The 13,876-nt window shown below is 38.2% G+C and overlaps 1 protein-coding gene across 4 annotated transcripts in view; it reads left to right on the top strand.

Moving 5' to 3' along the window:
- Positions 1-370: 370 nt before the first annotated feature.
- npas2 (neuronal PAS domain protein 2) overlaps positions 371-13,876 on the top strand; it is a 52,557-nt gene continuing 39,051 nt past the window's right edge. For 3 of the 4 annotated variants that reach the window (XM_030153621.1, XM_030153624.1, XM_030153623.1), the window contains exon 1: positions 372-659. The gene's annotated coding sequence lies outside the window, so the exon portion shown is untranslated. Of the gene's footprint in view, positions 660-13,876 lie in introns of all 4 variants that reach the window. The other variant, XM_030153622.1, reaches the window with a different exon arrangement.

Genomic DNA, 13,876 nt, shown 5'->3' with positions numbered 1-13,876 from the left:
TATTGCTACTCTCTATAACCAAAGGGAGGCGCTAGAGCGTTTGTTGATTAGTTTAATCTGTGAATTATATGGATTGTATGCACCTCACTTCTGTATAATGGATCAAAGACAGACTGTGGAATATTATGATACAGTATGTTACATAATGGTGTCAGAGACTTAACATTATCACAGCCCACCTAAAACAGAAGTATTTAGTATAAAGGATACATGTTAACATGCTAAATTTAGATTAAGCATGTATGTCTATACATTGAGTGTTTGATGTGAGCTCGTTGACACTCGTAACTTTATATAGTATATAGCTCAGTGGGCGGGACTACCAGTGTGGACGGTGCACAGTGGCTGTGTGCTGGAGCTGCTGCTGCTGTAATCCCTTCATTCAGCCTTCATCTGTCTCTATGTGACGGACAGACTGAAATCACCGCTTTGGCTGTTTAATAAAACCGTAAAATGTGAGCTGTGTGGGTCTGTTGGGCTGTGTCGGATCCGGATCTCCTTGTCATCAGGCTCTATCTCTGTGAACCATCATTCTGCCCCAGTCGGCTGTTCTCACTTTCATTTGTGGACAACTTTTTGGAATATAGGACAACATTCGGTCGGTTCAAGCCTCGTATGCTTGGGTTTGGATTCGTCTGAGCCTTATTCAGCCGAATAAGGTAAGTTTTCAGTGTTTTCTCATGCGTGTTATTTAAGCTAACCTGTTCATTTAGTTAGCATAAATGTCAGTTTGCGTTTCAGTAATGTTGTCACGGTTGTTAGCTTAACGCTCACTATCGGTCAAAACTTAATCTTGAAATGTATTTATTTATTTAGTCTTAAATTGCCCAGTTGAAATGCACAAAAATAAGCACATTTCTTTTCACTGTGGATGCCATTAACTGAAAATACTTTCACCCTTCTAGCAAGTGCTACTTTTATGTTTTGTCCTAAATTAGTGTCAGCAAGTCACTTTAAGTAACATTTTGTTAGCATGTGTAACTTAGAAATGCATGTGTGCTAGTGAGTGTATTTAAAGATGACCTATTCCTCCAACATGATTTACTCCCAATATTTGTGGTAAGTTTTGAGTCTTTCAATTGCAGCTGTACCCATGCAAATAAAGTGATAAACTCTTATGAATGAATGGTTCTGTGGTGTCACAATGAGATGTTGCCTTCATGTGCAAGTAGCATAGCATCACCTTCCTAAAAATTATTGCCTAAGTCTTTTTTTTTTTTTTTTTTTTTTTGCCCAAATCATCTCCCCATGAGGCTGGCCACCTCTGGTAAAATCGCCTACATTCTCAGTTGAACAGATCATGCTATTCTATCCTGTAATATAATTGCATATGTCAACTTAATGTGTCATCTTAGTGTGACTTAGGCCTGGTTATTATATGTTTTGTTTCCTGTAAAATCTGAAAAAAATGACTCATGTTAGGAAGGTGATGATAGGTTTTATGACCATAAAATCTGTCTTCAGGGGTAGATGCTGAACTGTCTCATTGTCAAAGGCATGTAAATCAGTGGAGACTGTCAATGCAAGATCTGTCATCTTATTAAAATGATGACTTCAACATATCTGAATAGTTCTGAAACTGATCATTATGTGCAATATGAAGTCACCCACCTGTTGCATTAATTGTCAGTAATGTGACAAATCCCTGTAGCTCAAAGTCATTTCTTCACATTTTATCTTAAAATCCTTAAAACAATGAAGCCACAAATCCTTTTGCTTAACAAATGAATGAGTAATCAGTTGTTAAAATAGGTATTGGTTAATTGAAATTTATTGAGCACTTAATATATATATTTTTTTAGCTTAAATTAATACTCTACTCTTTTGAAGAAAGTGACTCAACTGCCAACTGTCTCATTTATTCAGGGGATCCCCAGGGACCACTTGCTGACATTAGTCCTGGTTTTAGGTAAAATGACCTAGTTTCTTCCAGCTAATATCAGTAGAAATATTGTGTATTGTGACTGAAGTAACTTTTAGATACATGCTAATATGTTGTTTCCTGTCCTTTTGGTGGCTTTCTACGTCAGTGTTGAGGTCGGCCCTAGCAGACATGAATAGTGATGAGGATGTGTGCTGACAGCTGAGTGGGACAGGATGGGCTGTTCCATGACTGACTGAACTGGGGTGTTCACTGCACCATATGCTCCTCTTACATCATGCTGCTAAACATTTGGGTCTGCCTCATGATTCATGCCACATGCTATTTCTCCCTTTAGCTCATTTTTACCCCCGCATTTAAATCAGTAACACATCAAATCAAAGCTACATGTATTGGTGTATTCCACTGAGGCATAATGTAAGGATTAGTTACCATGTGCAGCCATGGAAACAGACGTCAGTCAATCGTGATCCTTATGTGTTGTACCTGCCATGGTAGGTTCCCAGTTCTACATCACTGACTGTATGTAAAAAAAAAAACACTCACTTTTAGCACTTTCTAGTAGCCCAATTGTGGATTACAGAGTTCACTATAGCAATAAACCTAATACACCAATGTCAACACCACTCTTTTATGATCCATGACTAATCAGTGGGATTGTTAGCAAATGGCTTCAACAACAACAACAACAACAACAGTGATGAGCCTCAATCATCAAATATCAAACAAACTGGAAAGTCTAGTCTGATTCTAGGTCACATCTAACCGTCCTACCGAAACAATATCATAACAAAATCAAACACTGAATTTGAACATTGTTATAACTGATATAAAATCTCAACAAATGTTTCTGTTGGTAAAGATGCCTTAATATTTTGCATAAAGCTCTCTTATCACTCAGATTCATACTTAGAAGCTTTGCTTTAACTAAGGCTTATATAACAATTATGAAATAATGACAGTATTTTAGCACCTCTCATAATTTCAACTTTCTTACTTTTATCACATTTCCTAATGGCCTATTTTCCCTTATATTCCCACCTTATTTTGTTCTTTTTGTTGCTACACTCTGCTACTGACTGCAAAGATTAACAATTTACAAGACCTTACTTCATCTTTAAGATTGTTAAAGAAACATTTCCTTTTTACTGAGACAAAACTGTGATCTTTGGTATCGCTTTTTTGCTCAAACAGTGCTTTGGCTGGGTTTCTGCATCTTGTGCTGAAACTCTGCTGTGAACATTAGTTAACTGATGACACACAGCCTTGCCTCTGATGTTACAGAGCATGTTGTGGGGAAAGTAGGTTACTGGGCCATGTCCTGCAAGCTTAAACTGAACGCTAGTCTGAATATTGCTAGAGCTGCTTAGTGTGACTGGGCATGCACAAATGGTGTAGGGCTGTGCAACTGCAAAGAGATCGCTTCTACTCCACTGTCTCTTTAAGGAAATAGAGCAGTGCTCCACATAGGATGAATGTTGAATGTTCAGCCCATGTTGATTCATCTCATACACACATGAAATGGAGTGAAATGTGACAACAGGTTGACTAATGTCACAGGTTGCAAATTACTTGGCCCTAGTTATTTTATATATTGGTGGCATTATCTTTTTTCTGTGAGAACACCCCACTTACCTATTTAGATTATATTCTTTATTATTTTAACTTAGATTAACATCAGTTTTATTTCATTTGATATTTTGGAGATTCAATTTTACTGTTATCTGTGAAAAAGGTAGAACTACACAGGGCCTCAGGGTAGTTTCTTGGTTGGGTTGCACTAATAGTTTAGGAACACAAGCACATTTTAAGTATCATTTACAAGCAGTTCTCCCCCAATTATTGTAATAGCCTCCTGAGACCCAGGAAAGTAAAAGTTTTAGGCTTTTTTGCATTAAATAATTGTCTTAATTGGAAACAGCATGATGCAACCTTTTTTTCAGACACATTTTTTTTTTTATATAGAATGTCCTTTGCGTTGGATAGTATTTGTTTGTTTTTAGCTCACTGCCTGATAGGCCATGAGCTATTGTGAAGGTGCTGTCTCCGGTATCGTCTTCATCGTCTTTGTTAGCACTTTCTTCCAAACATCCTCTCAGACGGAACTACTGGTCGGATTATTTTCAAATTTTATATGTAGCGTTTTTGGGACAGTGTCTCAAAGTTTGTTCATAGTTTTGAGAAATGTGGACTAAAAAAAATAAAATTAATTACTTTTTACAAATTCTTGAAATATTAAAAATTTGCCTTTACTTATAATGGGCCATACTTTAATGGCTTATAACATGGAAATAGTTAGAGATATCAATATAGTTGCTATTGAGCACTGATGATGGAAGTCATATATGGGCTTTTGTTTAATTAGTTGAGTTATCCTCCAGTGAAAGCACCACCCACTTCTATTGGGAGATTGATCTCCTGCATCAAGACCAGAGGACTCTAAAATAGCAGCAGAACCTGACATCTTCACAAATTCAACTTGTCATTGATTCTTGATAAAACATGCCAGTGAGATACAGGGCCGTTGGTTTTGTTTTTAGCTTACCGGCCGATAGGCTGTAAGCTATTGTCGTCATATGGCCTCCAGTGGCAGCGTCTGTTGCCTGTCGTCTGTTGTCCATTACAAAAATTTCAATCGTCTTCTTCTCCGAAACTACAATTCCGATTGACTTCAAACTTGGTATACAGCTTCTTTATGATGATGTCAACAAAAGTTAGTGAAATTATTTGAATCCGGCTCTGATTCTGGATTTGGTGCGACATTGAAAAATTGCCCCATTATAAGACATAGGAAGTGCCGGTAAGCTACAGGGCCATTGATCCTATTTTTTAAGTAAAGCTGTGGAACTCTTGTCCCCTACAGAGGACAGAAATGCGTGGCTGGGTCTCAGGACAACATAAAAAATTCTAAGTAGTTATTGTCATAAATATACATTTCCTGACCATTCTCTACCGTGGTTTGTTACTTCCTGGTACTGACACACTGCAGGGATCAGGCTTGTTCCGGTGGTCATGCACCTGTCACAGCAGAGGACACATTTCTTGGAGAGATCATGCTTAACATGATGCTGTGACATCAAATCCACTTTCTGCAACAAATGCAATGCAAACTGTCCCTCAGAGATCAGCGAAACAGTTTTGCATTCTTTGTAAAAAGCAAATATGTAGTTGTATTTGTTTGTGGCAGTCCTTGGCTCCAAGTCAGATGTGGCTGTCTCTGTTGAAGACACCGGGTCAGGATTTGGCATGTTACCAGGAACAGAGGAAACAGGTGGTGGCGAAACGTCCTTCGCCAATGATCTGGGCTGGGCTGAGCTTTTCTGGGCCAACGACAGGTCTAACGGGCACTGCAGCATTTTTCTTGACGGAAAAACAGTCAATAGCCTCCTTCATTATGAATTCTCCTGTTTTATGGATATGATTCGCTGGAGGAGCAAAGGGTGCGGTTTTAAGTTGTGTCATGCCCCAAAATCATCCACTTTGTCATTTGTTTCACCGTTGGCTCTCTAAACCCTCTCTGCCACTCCCTCCTCTCTGCAGTTTTCCCAACGGTAATCAGCTCCACCTGCTTCACTCACCTGCTTCCCATCAGTCGTCAGGAACAGTACAGAGCCTGCCTTCCACCACTCCCCTGACAGACCAGAGCAACCCAGCTGGGTACCAGGCCACTGTCCTTTTAAAAATAGAAAAATAAAGCTTACTAGGTAATTATAAGCAGCCCAAATTCTATGGCAAGTCAGACAAAGAATTGTGTAATCTTATAGTACAGAGAAAAAATAAATATGTTGGCCTTGATGAGTATCTTCTATCTACTGCCATCAAAGTAAGAGAATGACTCCACTGAGGCTGAGGAGGTTAAATTAAGACCAGAAATCAGATTATGTCTCTTTTTTTCCTTTTTATGTTTTTCATAAAAGAGTTAATGCAAATTGTAGGATATTAAAACACTTTTTTCCAATAACTTCTGACATAGCAAACACCCACAATAAGTCATGTGACTATTCAGCGGACTATTGCCCGCATCTTTCTGGAAACCCCCATAAAGCACTAAAATGTGCCTGGTAGTAACATGAGATAGTGAAGAACAAGTAAGCCAAATTATTTCATTTTCATTCATGAGAAAAACATCACAGCCAGTACAGAATCCTCTACTTCTATTCTTTTTTTATTACATACATGTGTAATGTAGCTTTAACCACCACCTTCTGATGACCCCATGCAGTCTAGTTCAGTCATACTAAACCTGTCTGTTTCTGTGCATAATGTACATTTTCTTTTTTTTTTTTTTCAACTTTTAAAAGTTCATTTCACATTTTCTTGTTGTATGGAAACACATCTAAACCCATAGAATGATGCAACATTTAGACAAAATGAATTTGTTTTGAAAGTGTGACAGTTTTGACAATATAAAACGCTTATGGTGACAGGCAGGTGAAGCTGTTTGACTATTTTGTAAAGAAAAGCCAGTTTGCTGCAACATTAATTAACTTCAATTTTATTTGTAGAGCCCTATATCACAACAAGCTTGCCTCACAGGGCTTTACAGAATTAGTTGGATATGAAAATAAATATCAGTCAAATAAACAGTAGATGAAGGAAATGGATTAGTGTCCCAGGCATCCCCCGTCCTTAAACCCTCCTCCTCGGCAAGGAAAAACTCCAAAAAAAGAGAAACCTTGGGGAGAACCACTTCTTTTGTTGAAATGTGGCACAGCTTTTTGTTACGGAGCCACTCGTTTTCCATTTACTTTCACTGCAGGTTTTTTTTTTTTCACCATAATTTCTTTCATATATGCTGGATTGTTTCATGCTTCTCCAGCCTCTCATCCTGGTCCAATCGCTTCACTGTGCCCATCTTCCACTTTCTACTGCGTTTCCTTCTTCTCTTTATTTACTGCTGTCTCCTCTTCCTGGTTCCTGATCTTCTGCCAACTCAACCATCCTCCATTCAACTCCCAGTGTGTTTGCTTTGCTTTGACCCTCTGGCTCCAGACCCTGACCCACCACCCACCTGCTCTTCTCTCCTACCTGTCTGATGTTGAGCTCTACTCTGTCTATGCGGTGGTCATGTCTGGTCAGTCCTCCCTCTAGTCATCCATGCCTCCCCAGTCCATGCACCAGCCAGAGTCCTGGTTCCCAGAGACTCTCCCAAATTCTTCACCTCATTTTACCTCATTCCGCTGCATACAACAAAGCCCGAGTCCAGAGAGAATGCATCACAGGTTACCTTTACATGGATTCCTTTGTATTTTGGTGCGCTTCCTGTGTGTACCATGCACCCTTTGGGGACATTATATTGTCACATTTAGCAATGATGATAGTTTCGCCTTGGGAGTAACACACTTCATCACCTCATTGTGTCATGAACCAAAAGAATGATACATCCTGTCATTTTTTAATCCCCCCACAGCTTTTGTATAGCGTATTCTGTACTCAAACAGAACCCTATTTCATTTCAACACTATGCTGATCCCATTGCTTAGTATACATTTCCTCAGTGAACAAGTTATTTTTTCCAGTATGATTTGGTTAACTAACCACATTCATTTCCTTCAATTCCATTTTATATTCTGCTTCAGCAAAAACAGCAGACTAAAAACCAGTGTAAGGCTTTTAGTCCCAGACAGATTGATCCTACTTTTTATTCATGCCTAGTTTGTTTGACCAACATAAAGCAGTTTTTGTGCTTTATTACGTCAGTACATTGGTATAGCCAGGTAATTAGAGGCTGAAAATGATGAAAAACAGTCCCTGACTATATTTAACTGGCTTTGTAATGTCCAACAGAATATGATTATATTTCTGTGTTCCTTAGTAACCACTTTTCAGATCCATAACTATGGTTCCTAATGTTTCAGGTTTGGTGAATGTTTTCTGTTTTAATCAAGACAATTTCTCAGGCAACTACAGTCATATTTCTGAGAAATAAACATGATGCTGTTGCTTCTGAATGTGAAGGCAATAATTTGTGGATGTACAGTTCAACTCTAACCTATACCTGCTTAAAGTTTATAAAGTAAATAGAGTTAGATTGAGTTTTATGGGTAAAGACTCACAAAGTGTTTATAATTTTTTTTTTTTTTTTCATTTAACAAGTAAACTTAACATCACGATTTCAATATCTTTGAAGACAACAAACAGTTAAGCTTAAAACCCTATATGCAGGACAGAAGCTAAAGTGTAGAGAACAGAAAACCGTACTGTACAGTGTGCTCATAATACAATTTTCTGCTGAAGGAAAATGTGATAAAAATATCCTCTAAAAAAGATCTGTGTAAGGTTTAATGTTAAGGTTTTTTTTCCACTTGCCAAGTCAGGCAAGTAGGTCAGAAGTCTACTTACCCAAAGTCAATTTTGACTTGCCTAATAGCAGTTAAAGTTAATTGTCATGCCTGTCTGCATGTTAAACTTCAGTATTTACTTTGTATTCACCACAGCAGAGAAAATTACATTGCAGACATTATTGTAATTTAGACTTATCTATTACTAGACCAAGTGTATTCTAGATGCTAGTCATTCTGTTACTCTTAACTTTAACACTAAAACCCCAGCTTTAAACATAATCATAACAGTTTGCATCAACAGTAAATAAAGCTATGTATTTAATTTTTTTTAAAAAAGTACTTTCCCCATTGAAGAACTGAACTAAAGTCAGCAAAGGTGCGTATCTTTAAATGTGTGCACTTTTGTTCTGTTTTTGTGATGTTTAAATACCTATGTGAGTCACAGATGCTGGTATTGAAAAATGCAATTGTTTATATTTTTGATAATTAGTTTGATATTTGAAAGCACTTTCTAAGTAAAAGGGAGTTGACATTTATCTGACAATATGATCCCTTTTTTTGTACTCTAAATCAGGGGGCTCTTAACCATTTTGACCTCTGGGCCCAATTTTCCCTGTACAAAGTGGCCCGGGTCCCATTCAAATATTAACACTTTCATTTTAATCAATCCAAGTCTTGGTTTGATTTGTATTCAATAACTAAATCAAGTCCACTTACAGTTTAACAAGTTAAATCCTTGGTATAATATACTGTGATCATCTCAAAGACATTTATTTATCATGTATGTAAACCTACACATACAACAAGACACTAAACAGGCTAGCAATTATTTGAACAAATCAAGTTGCTACGAGAAGAAATATAAAGGCTCAAGTCAAACTTATTAACACATAAATCAAAAATCCACAAATATTTAGATTTAGATAAATGCTAAAAAAAAACTGAAGAGAAATTTTGATGAATAAAATTGTGGTAATAAAATAAATACATTCAAAATAATAAAAGATTCAAATTAAATAAACTGTAAATAAAATTTCAGTAAAGTGCAAATGAAAATATTGCTTTATAATCTGCTGGTGAATTTGACAATTTAACCGTCTTCATTTGTACATGACAGATCAGGGCTTATTCTTCAAATCTGTGGCAAATGAACAGTAACGACAGTCACAACAGTCCATTTTTTAACATGCTACAACTCCCATTTTATACTCACCTCTTAATGAGACACTTGGGCCTGTCTCTCAGACAAGATCAGGTGTAGTCTGGGTGGAATGGGGGAAAGGCACTCTCAGGGTAGCCTCCAGTGCTCTGAGTCTATTTTGAGCTTTGGTCTTAGTTGTGGCCACAATGGAGAATCCTAATTCACACAGGTATGTGGTCAGGAATGGGAGGAGTTGTTTCATAGCCCTTAGTGCGAGAAGTGGCTACTCCTTTGAGACAATAATCCAGAAGGAGCCTAGGTCCACGTTGCTCCACTGCACCTTTAAAGTGCTGTCAGTGGAAACTTCCAGAAGCTGTGATTGCAGATGTTAGGGCAAAGCAACATCATTTTTAGTGGTATCCACTGAAAATGGGTCCACAATCCACGTGTCCTTCCTCTGGGATCCCTTGGAAAGTATTCATCAAATTTCTCTGCCAGTTGTGACAGGTGCTGAGAGACTAAATGACTGATTTTCACCTGAGGGGAGTTTTCCAAAATGTCAGACGAAAGTAGAAACATGTCCACTCTGTGTTGCTGGGCCCTCTAACTCCACAAAGCAAGTTTCCTCCTGAAAACTTGAACTTTGTCTGCAACAAAAAAAAAATATGTTGCTGTTTCTCCCTTGAAGTGAGATGTTCAGCTGGTTCAGCAGAGAAAAAATGACACAGAGGTAGGCAAGTTTAGCTCTGAACTTGGTGTTGGCATAGGAATGTCCAAGAGGAGATTTTTTTGTGTGAGAAAAGAGAAAATCTCATTCCTCAGCTCAAACAAATGCTTGAGGACCAGTCCTCTTGAGAGCCATCTCACCTCACTGTGATAGAGCAGCTGGATGTGATCTGCTTCTGTGCCCTCACAAAGCTTAGCAAAACATCTGAAGTTCACAACATTATTTTTAATGAAGCTGATGGTTTTCACACTTGTATTCATCACCTTGTGGAATTCTGGTGAGATCTTTTTTGCTACAATGCTGTTATGGTGAAGAAAACAGTGGGTCCATTTAGCTTCTGGTGTACAATCAAGTATCTGCCTGATGACGCCACAATGTCTGCCAGTCATTGATGCTGCACCATCACTGCACACTCCAAATACAGTTCTGCCAGTCCAGGCCGTTCTCAGTGAAGTAGTTATCGATGCAGTGGAAACAGTCCTCAGCTGTAGCTCCAGTTGGTAGCTCTCCACAAAACAGTATGTCTTCTTGCAAACTACTGTCCCAGCATTGGTGAACAAAACCCAGCAGCAGTGCAGTACTGGTAACATCAGTTGACTGGTTGCAAAGAGAAAAATTGGCTATTTTTCATTCTCTCCATAAGCTGATGCTGTATGTCTGAGGCCATGTCATTAATACAGTGACTCATAGTGTCACTTGACAACGGGATGGTCATGAGCTTCTTTGCAGCAGCCTCCCCAATTATCTCACGGTACATGTCCACCGCAGCAGGCAGAATCAAATCCTCCACTATGGTGAATGCTATTTATTTTGCGCCACACGTCTGGCTATGAGTTAGCTGGCTTTCAAAGCACATTGAGTTCTGCCAGTCAGTGACGCGGTAGATCTTTTCTGTATCTGTAGCCCATTTTCTTTTCTCTTGAGAAATTCCACCTGCTTACCAACTAGCTTAGGTGTTTGGTTTCTAGATGCTGCTTTAGTTTTGAGGGGTTCAGTGCTTTGTTGGATAGTGTTAACCCACACTCAACACACTGGGCTGTTGGCTCTGCCTTGCTACCTCCGTTCACAAAGTGGAACTTAATAAAGTCAGAGTTGTACTTGCGCACAAATTTAGTCTTTGAGGAGGAGTTGGGATCACTTTCATCTTCATTTTTTCATTTTAAAAACTTCTCCACAACTTATGTAACAAGTTTGCAGCAGGCTTTTTTTTCCTTCTGCTACTTATTCGAGCATGTTAAACAACTGACTGTCTCCTTACTGTCACCTAGTGGTGGGAAGCTGTATTTTGGCCCTCGTGGCTCTCTGTAGCAAAACTGAAAGTTTTTTGTTGCCCATTAGGTGGTGGCCCCATGGTTAAGAATCATTACTTTAAATTATAGGTCAACAGATGAATGATTTTATCATAACACAGCGTTTGATATTACCACTGCCTGTTACAAATATGATGCTGGTGTAAGACAACTCTTTAATGCCATTAGAAACATGATGACTGTTGACCTTAACATTGAATTAATACCTAAATTTAGTATTCATATCAGTACATTTGAAACTGAATATCAAACTGATGGCAAAAATGTAGGGGAATTTAGGTGCAAATTTGATTTTCTGAGCAATTATTTCCCCTCAAATTCAGCATTTCTAGTTGAAAAGTCAGTTTGTCAATCGTATTAGCACTGATACAATCTATACATGTTAATAAAGTGAGTAAACATACCCAGTGCTAGATGAGGAAAAAGACTGATGCTGATTGTTCACACTGTACATACTATACATGGATGTGTGTCTTGCTTCACACTGGTGTCTTTAGGTTTATGTTGCACATGACTTTTCAGACTATGATTGGTATTCGTTTCACCCTCTTTAACCTTCCAACTATGACAGACAAAATGTTCAGCTCAGTTATATAACTGCCTCTACAGACGTCATACTTCTTGCTGCTGTCGCTGATCTCTTGCTTCAAAGCACATACTCATTGTCCTCAGTAGCTTCAGGCTCCGAGTCACTAGGGTATGATTAAGACATCTACCCTTTTTTTTTTTGTACAGATCTTTTTTTTTTCTGCTGTACAACGTATTAACATTTGTTATGTACATCTTCTTATTTGTGGCATGAAATATGGCATCACTATAAGTATCTGAACATTGTGTACTAGACTTTGTCAAAGCCACTTCTGTAGGGGCTCTCATAATCAGAATGAGTTGGTGACCTGAAACTTTCTGAGTGCTTTTTAGTTGCTGCTCATTCAAGGAGTGATGATCTCTCCCATATAAATGAGGTTTATTATCTATCTAGGAAATTAATTCAGCAAATAACAATTAATAAGTGTTAGTATCTGCTGCACAGTCATATCTCTAGTCATTTTTGCCCCCCCCCCCAATTAAAGGTGTTCCGCAGAACTTTAGCTTTTATCTTTCCCTCATGACAAAAGGTCACTTTGTGATCAGGGTGTGGTTCCACTTCATATTATAGAAGGATGGGAAAAAAATGCTTTCACAATATGTGTGGGCCTGGCCCCTGTGTGTGACCTAGATGTGATTCAGGGTGTTGGCTCCATGTGTATTGCAACGTTTGTTTTTGTGGAGTAAAAGACACAACACAGCAGACGACCATAAAATGACAGTCTGATGGAGAAATGAGAAGTGTACCTACAGATCAGTTTCTTACTTCTTTAATGCTCAGTAGGACATTTGTTATCTTTGATATCAAGAGGCAAAACCAGCCATGTACTGTGTCAAGTGGAGAGCTTTCAGGTTGGTCTCACAGCACAATACATAAATAACAAAAAACACAGTGAATATGAAAAATCAGTTACCAACTTTGTATATCTTAATCTGCCTTGTCACTAAATATAAAAATGCACAAAGAAATAACAGCGGCTATAACTCGTCATTGTGGACATGATGAAGGTAATTTGTTTACTGAGTAGGTTGGGTATTCATGAGGACTTTTTTTTTTCTAATTATGTTCTAAGTAATTGTCACCTCTTTTTTTTTTTAGTAAGTGTAAGTATTTCAGTGTTAGCAGACTATGTGAGCAGTAAAACTGAGTGGCTTCACATGTCTGCTATCACATGTCACACATATCACACATTGTATAGTGCAGACCTAGTTCATACTACAATGGTGGCAGAAGATAAACGTGCAGTTTGTATGACAGTCATCAGCTACATTCATGATTGTGACCAGCCCCATCGACAAAGTCATAGAATGAGACAAAATATAAGCTCCCTGTTAGAGGTGACCGTAACTTACAGACGTTATACAAGAGCTCCCATGTCCTTAAGAGTTCTCCTTTGGTTTTAACATCTACTTTCTATATTTATATGTTGTATATATTGCATAATATGCACAAAAAGACAGGAAATCTGAAGGAAAATTAATTTCCTTCATTCAGCGTGAGGTCAGAGGACAGGGTCTGTGCTCTGCTGCTTAAAGTAATTTAAAATTTAGCTCAGGGACACTTCAGTATGATGAGATGAATCACTGTCAAAGCACAGTTACTCATTTCGCTGTACTTTCCTGTTAGAATGAGCTGTTTTCCCGAGAATAATGTGTGCAGGCATATCCATTCACAATTTTTTGGCCTTTTTTAAACATCCAAATTACTGTATTTCACCCCACTTTAATGAGGAATGAAGCAGTTGTGTCAGTGAATGTGTAAACTATTGTAGTCAGCATGGTTATTATTTTTGGACTACTAATGATCCAGCCGTTTGTCATTAAAAATGTAGATGTCATTAACCCACTTTCTCTGTGAGGTATCTATTATGATTATGTACCTCATGCTCATTTTTCAGGTATTCAAGTGAAGAAAGTCCATCGACAGCTAATGTTGTGTACTGG

The sequence above is a fragment of the Sphaeramia orbicularis genome, chromosome 14 (assembly GCF_902148855.1).
Source record: "Sphaeramia orbicularis chromosome 14, fSphaOr1.1, whole genome shotgun sequence".
Taxonomy (NCBI): domain Eukaryota; kingdom Metazoa; phylum Chordata; class Actinopteri; order Kurtiformes; family Apogonidae; genus Sphaeramia; species Sphaeramia orbicularis.
This window is presented reverse-complemented; position numbering and strand designations above follow the sequence as displayed.